This window comes from Pseudophryne corroboree, chromosome 10 (genome assembly GCF_028390025.1).
Source record: "Pseudophryne corroboree isolate aPseCor3 chromosome 10, aPseCor3.hap2, whole genome shotgun sequence".
NCBI classification, from domain to species: domain Eukaryota; kingdom Metazoa; phylum Chordata; class Amphibia; order Anura; family Myobatrachidae; genus Pseudophryne; species Pseudophryne corroboree.
Window position 1 is genome coordinate 360,115,688 of NC_086453.1, and position 7,067 is coordinate 360,122,754.

A 7,067-nucleotide genomic window follows, 5' to 3' on the forward strand; every position below is an offset into this window, starting at 1 on the left:
AAACAGTGAAGAAAAAAGAGAGACTCTTTTGTGGGCGCACTCTTTACTTTTAAATGATAATATAGATATTACATGGATCAATAAGGAGAAATCTAAGTATAAAATGTAACTTGTATTAGCATCATGGAATAAAAAGATATATAGTCGTCAAATAAGGTAACAATCCAATGTATGATGAAATTAGGAATTAAAAAAATGAATTATATTAATCCTCAATAACACAAACTTATGATATAAAGTAAATAAATGTTCAATTAGTAACAAGTCAATGCTGAAATTAGCATAATCAGTCCCGATTGCATAAATATAGTAAAAATGCCAAAAAAAAATGATAAATCAAAATGTAAATCCTCCAGATGATGCTTGGGCTGCCGAAACTGGCTGGCCCTGTATCCGTTCAAAATCAAAGTATATTCAAGTGATAATTTTCATGCTATTTGAACAGGGGATAGAGCAGATAGGAAAAAGATAGCAGTGTGAATCTGCTGTCAGTGTTAGACTCAGAGCGTAACGGACCAATGTGAGCTCTACAACACCGGGTATTCCTCAATGGTCACCCACTAGAGTACTAACCCAGCCCGACACTGATTAGCTTCCAAGATCGGATGGCTTCGGGCGTTTCCAGTGTGGTATGATAGTAGAGGATTGCGAATGATGGCAAGGGCTCCGGAATCACTGATGAGAGTTCACTAAATGTATAGTATAAAGAGAAAGGTGGATCTGCTGCCAATGTTAGACAGGGATAATCCCTGAATCAATGGTGAGAGTCCACGAAAGGAGATATAAAGGATGAAACAGATGATAGTGCCTAAAAGATATTAATTCCCCACCAAAGGTTTCACAATGATAAATGCATATCAATTTTGGACAATATCTCAAATAAGATTCTTTATATAAACAAACATGAACAGGTACCAATGATAGGTAATGATAAATTCTTCACACAAATGCAAGGAACATAGTATCAGGGTTTGAAATGTAACAACAATGTTGCCAGTGCTCCGTGATTGAGCCCAGAAGAAGAAAGATACTTTAACAATGTTGTTGATACTAGGTCACAAAAGACCATATGATCTACTCATGTGTATACCTTGTAAATCCTATCGTAGTCAAAAGTGCCTCATAGCCTCCCATAAGTAAATGGTTGTGGAATACTCAGTATAATAGCTATCATTGCATTTAACAACACCGTATTCACTGGTAAAGTAATATATAAGGAGATGGTTAAATATGTATTAACACAAGAATCTTAAATCTAACTTATGAGAGTCATTTGAGAAAGAAAAAGGGGGGGGTGAATCAGACATCTCAACCTGCAATAGGATGAAATATTCTTTTCCAATGACCCCCAGATAATGGAATCCCCAGGTCTTTCTCCCATTTCAATTGCACCCTAGATTTTGTGGTATCGAATAAACCTAAAAGAATTTTATACCAAAAAGAGATATCTTTATTTGAGTTAAGAAGTGCTAAGCGTGCTACAATGTCCTGAACTGAAGGTTCCGGGCTAACCAAAGATCTAGGCAAACTTTTAAACCAATGTAGTAACTGAAGGTAGTGAAATAGTTGCCTGTCAGGACAGTTTGCAGCAATGAAAAAGGGAACATGACAGTACCATTTAAGAGATCCCCTAGGGACTGTAGGTTACATGTATACCAAGTGAAGAGATTAAGGTTGGAGATTAATCAGTGGTGCAAGTAGAAAAAATGTCTCATAGTTACTGTGTGCGTGCACCGAATGCACGCGTGCCAAAAAATTGTTGTGGTTAAATGCCACATGGTGTGTGGTCAGAGAAAATGGGGGCGTGGTAAAAATATGGGGGGCCCACATATGACCCCAATAGTGCCAGATACACGTTGCCCCACAGTGACAGATATACAAGTGCCCCCACTGTGCCAGATACACAAATGCCCCAATGTGCCAGATATACAATGCCCCCACAGTGCCAGATATACATTGCCCCACAGTGCCAGATATACAATGCCCCCACAATGACAGATATACATTGCCCCCTGTGCCAGATATACAATGCCCCCACAGTGCCAGATATACATTGCCCCACAGTGCCAGATATGCAATGCCACTCCGCGCCAGATATACAATGCCACTCCGTGCCAGATATACAATACCCCCTGTGCCAGATATAAAATGCCCCCACAGTGCCAGATATACAATACCCCCTGTGCCAGATATACATTGCCCCCACAGTGCCAGATATACACTGTTCCCACAGTGCCAGATGTACAATGCCCCCACATTTCCAGATATACATTGCCCCCTGTGCCAGATGTACAATGCCACCCTTTGCCAGATATACATTGCCCCACTGTGTGCTCATAGCCCCCCCACCCCTTATCAATGGTTCTGTTTCTTCTGTGTGAGGGGAGGAGAGTGCAGCGCAGCACCTCTCCTGCCCCTCAATTCTCTTTGCTGCCCGGTCTCATTCTCCGGCAGTGGCAGCGGCGGGGTCAATCTGAAATGAGGTGCCGGTTCATTAGCCAATCAGAGCTCACGGACCGGCAGCCAATCAGGAGCCATAGCTGCCAGTCCACTAGCTCTGATTGGCTAGCAAACCAGTGACTTATTCAAATTGACCCCGGCGCCGCCGCTGGAGAGTGACAGCGGGCATCAAAGATAATTGAGGGGCAGGAGAGGCGCTGCGCACTCCTCCCCTCAACTGTGGGCAGGATATAGTATGTACTAACCTCCTCCGCTGCGTTATTTGGCTTTTCTCAGTGCTCTTTGTATTATCTTTGCAGCTACTGGTCACCGCTCCACTGCCCGGTGCTACCCATGTATCCCCCATACGCTCCCCGTCTTCATTCTCCTCTCTGCCATCCACATCATCACCGCTGCTGCCACTGATTCCTCCGCTCTCCGTAGAGCTTGGTCAGCCTGCCAGGAAACTCTGACAAGTGCGCATGCGCACCTGACAGGGGGAGTGCTGCGCTGACCAAGCTCTGCGGTGAGCAGAGGAATCAGTGGCTGCGACGGTGATGATGCAGAGGACAGGGAGGAGAATGAAGACGGGGAGCGTGGGGGAGCAACTGCTAGCACTGGACAGCAGAGCGGTGACCAGTAGCTGTGAAGATAATACAAAGAGCGCTGAGAAAAGCCAAATAACGTGGCATGGGAGGTTAGTACATCCCACCCACAGTATGGTGGACGGCCCGGCCATACCGCATACCAGCTGGGAATTTCTTACAGGTACGCCGTACCACCCCATACTTTTGGTAAGTAGAACTGGTGCTGCAGGATGAACCGCTTGCAGCACTGGGATTAATTTAGTTACAGAGAGTAATGATAAAGCTGAGTATGGATATAAATGCCCAGGTAGGTGGCCTATCAATTTATCCTTAACCCGTTGTGACAATTTTACAGATGGGAGAAGTGTCAATGATGAAGGTCTTAAGCTTGATGGTATTTTGAGAAGGTCTGCTAGGGGAAGAGTCGGGCACCCCGCTCTCTCAATAGCTACCCAGCTGACAAGAGAAGGTCCACCCAACCAATATTTAAGTTGTGTTAGCACACAAGCCTCCTAATAAAAAACAAGATCCGGCAGAGCCAAGCCTCCATTTTTGCAGGGAAGGTTTATCCTAGAAAGAGCCAGTCCAGGGGGTTTGGCCTTCCACACATAATGCAATAATATAGTGCAACCCTTATCTAAATACATTTAGGAAAGGAAAAGGGTATTGTACAATATAAATACATAAGTTTCAGGAGGATAGTCATTTTAAAAGCTGCCAATCTCCCCAACCACGAGATCTCATAAGAGAGCCAAGACGTAGTCAAGGCCAATAGACTATCAAGCAGCGGAGGTAAATTAACTTAAGAAACAGAAGGGGTGGCAGGGGGAATATGAATACCTAGGTATTGAAGTGAAGTTGAGCCCCAATTGTATGGATACTGGGACTTAAGGACAGAAAGAACTGTGGTAGGAATTTTAATGGGGAGGGCATCAGTTTAAGTCGTATTCATCCTGTAATAGAAAGCTGCACTATAGTTTTGTAACATACCATGTAAACTGGAGAGGGAAGATAATGGCTCAATAACAAAAAGGACATCATCCACAAATAAACATAATTTATATTTTCTATTACCAGCTGTAATACCGGAAAAATCCCCAGTCCTCTGAATTTTTTTAGCAAGGGGTTCAATGCCCAAAGTAAAAATCAAGTGTGAATAAGGACATCTTAGTTGGGTGCCATTCGTGATTGGGTAAGCATCCGATAAAAACCCATTGTTGAAAACGGGCAGAGGGGCTGCTGTATAAGGCTAGTACTGAAGATAAAATGTGATCACTAAATCCAAATTTCTCTAGGACTAAACACATGTACAACCAATTAAGGCCCTCATTCAGAGTTGATCGCTCGCTGCTGATTTTTGCAGCGCAGCGATCAGGTTGAAAAATAGCATTTCTGCGCATGCGCATGGTACGCAGCGCGCATGCGCTAAGTACTTTCACACAAAACTTTGTAGTTTAACACAAGCTCGAGCGACGCTTTTCAATCGCTTGAATGTTCATTGTTTGATTGACAGGAAGTGGGTGTTTCTGGGCGGCAACACAGTGTTTTCAGGGAGTGTGCTAAAAAACGCAGGCGTGCCAGGTAAAAACGCAGGAGTGGCTGGAGAAACGGAGGAGTGGCTGGCCGAACGCAGGGCGTGTTTATGACGTCAAACCAGGAACTAAACAGACTGCAGTCATCGCAAGCTAGGAGTAAGTCTTGAGCCACTCTGAAACTGCATGAAATTTTTTAGTTGCAGAACTGCTAACCTCTCGATCGCACTTCTGCGGCCTAGCGTTTGCATTGCTACTAAAAGCAGCTAGCGAGCAATCAACTCGGAATGAGGGCCTAAGTTCATTGAATGCTTTGTCTGTATCCAGAGAGAGCAGCAGGAGGCCATTACTAGAACCAATTGTGTCAATTAAATCAAAGAACCGATGGGTGTTGTTCGAGACCTGTCTGCCAGGCATAAAACCAACTTGATCAGTATGAATCAAGGACAGCAAGAAAACATTAAAACGGGTAACTATTAGTTTGGCGAATATTTTAGCATCTCCGTTCAGGAGAGCAATAGGCCTATAGTTTTGACAGTGCGATAGGTTTATGCCAGGTAAATGGTTGTGGAATACTCAGTATAATAGCTATCATTGCATTTAACAACACCGTATTCACTGGTAAAGTAATATATAAGGAGATGGTTAAATATGTATTAACACAAGAATCTTAAATCTAACTTATGAGAGTCATTTGAGAAAGAAAAAGGGGGGGTGAATCAGACATCTCAACCTGCAATAGGATGAAATATTCTTTTCCAATGACCCCCAGATAATGGAATCCCCAGGTCTTTCTCCCATTTCAATTGTGCCCTAGATTTTGTGGTATCGAATAAACCTAAAAGAATTTTATACCAAAAAGAGATATCTTTATTTGAGTTAAGAAGTGCTAAGCATGCTACAATGTCCTGAACTGAAGGTTCCGGGCTAACCAAAGATCTAGGCAAACTTTTAAACCAATGTAGTAACTGAAGGTAGTGAAATAGTTGCCTGTCAGGACAGTTTGCAGCAATGAAAAAGGGAACATGACAGTACCATTTAAGAGATTCCCTAGGGACTGTAGGTTACATGTATACCAAGTGAAGAGATTAAGGTTGGAGATTAATCAGTGGTGCAAGTAGAAAAAATGTCTCATAGTTACTGTGTGCGTGCACCGAATGCACGCGTGCCAAAAAATTGTCGTGGTTAAATGCCACATGGTGTGTGGTCAGAGAAAAAGGGGGCGTGGTAAAAATATGGGGGGCCCACATATGACCCCAATAGTGCCAGATACACGTTGCCCCACAGTGACAGATATACAAGTGCCCCCACTGTGCCAGATACACAAATGCCCCCAATGTGCCAGATATACAATGCCCCCACAGTGCCAGATAAACATTGCCCCACAGTGCCAGATATACAATGCCCCCACAATGACAGATATACATTGCCCCCTGTGCCAGATATACAATGCCCCCACAGTGCCAGATATACATTGCCCCACAGTGCCAGATATGCAATGCCACTCCGTGTCAGATATACAACGCCACTCCGTGCCAGATATACAATACCCCCTGTGCCAGATATACAATGCCCCCACAGTGCCAGATATACAATACCCCCTGTGCCAGATATACATTGCCCCCACAGTGCCAGATATACACTGTTCCCACAGTGCCAGATGTACAATGCCCCCACATTGCCAGATATACATTGCCCACTGTGCCAGATGTACAATGCCACCCTTTGCCAGATATACATTGCCCCACTGTGTGCTCATAGCCCCCCCACCCCTTACCAATGGTTCTGTTTCTTCTGTGTGAGGGGAGGAGAGTGCAGCGCAGCACCTCTCCTGCCCCTCAATTCTCTTTGCTGCCCGGTCTCATTCTCCGGCAGTGGCAGCGGCGGGGTCAATCTGAAATGAGGTGCCGGTTCATTAGCCAATCAGAGCTCACGGACCGGCAGCCAATCAGGAGCCATAGCTGCCAGTCCACGAGCTCTGATTGGCTAGCAACCAGTGACTTATTCAAATTGACCCCGGCGCCGCCGCTGGAGAGTGACAGCGGGCATCAAAGATAATTGAGGGGCAGGAGAGGCGCTGCGCACTCCTCCCCTCAACTGTGGGCAGGATATAGTATATACTAACCTCCTCCGCTGCGTTATTTGGCTTTTCTCAGTGCTCTTTGTATTATCTTTGCAGCTACTGGTCACCGCTCCACTGCCCGGTGCTACCCATGTATCCCCCATACACTCCCCGTCTTCATTCTCCTCTCTGCCATCCACATCATCACCGCTGCTGCCACTGATTCCTCCGCTCTCCGTAGAGCTTGGTCAGCCTGCCAGGAAACTCTGACAAGTGCGCATGCGCACCTGACAGGGGGAGTGCTGCGCTGACCAAGCTCTGCGGTGAGCAGAGGAATCAGTGGCTGCGACGGTGATGATGCAGAGGACAGGGAGGAGAATGAAGACGGGGAGCGTGGGGGAGCAACAGCTAGCACTGGACAGCAGAGCGGTGACCAGTAGCTGTGAA

At 45.3% G+C, this 7,067-nt stretch overlaps 1 pseudogene; it reads right to left on the minus strand.

Moving 5' to 3' along the window:
- Positions 1-524: 524 nt before the first annotated feature.
- LOC134968038 (5S ribosomal RNA) lies at positions 525-643 on the minus strand (annotated as a pseudogene).
- Between the last annotated feature and the right edge of the window lie 6,424 nt (positions 644-7,067).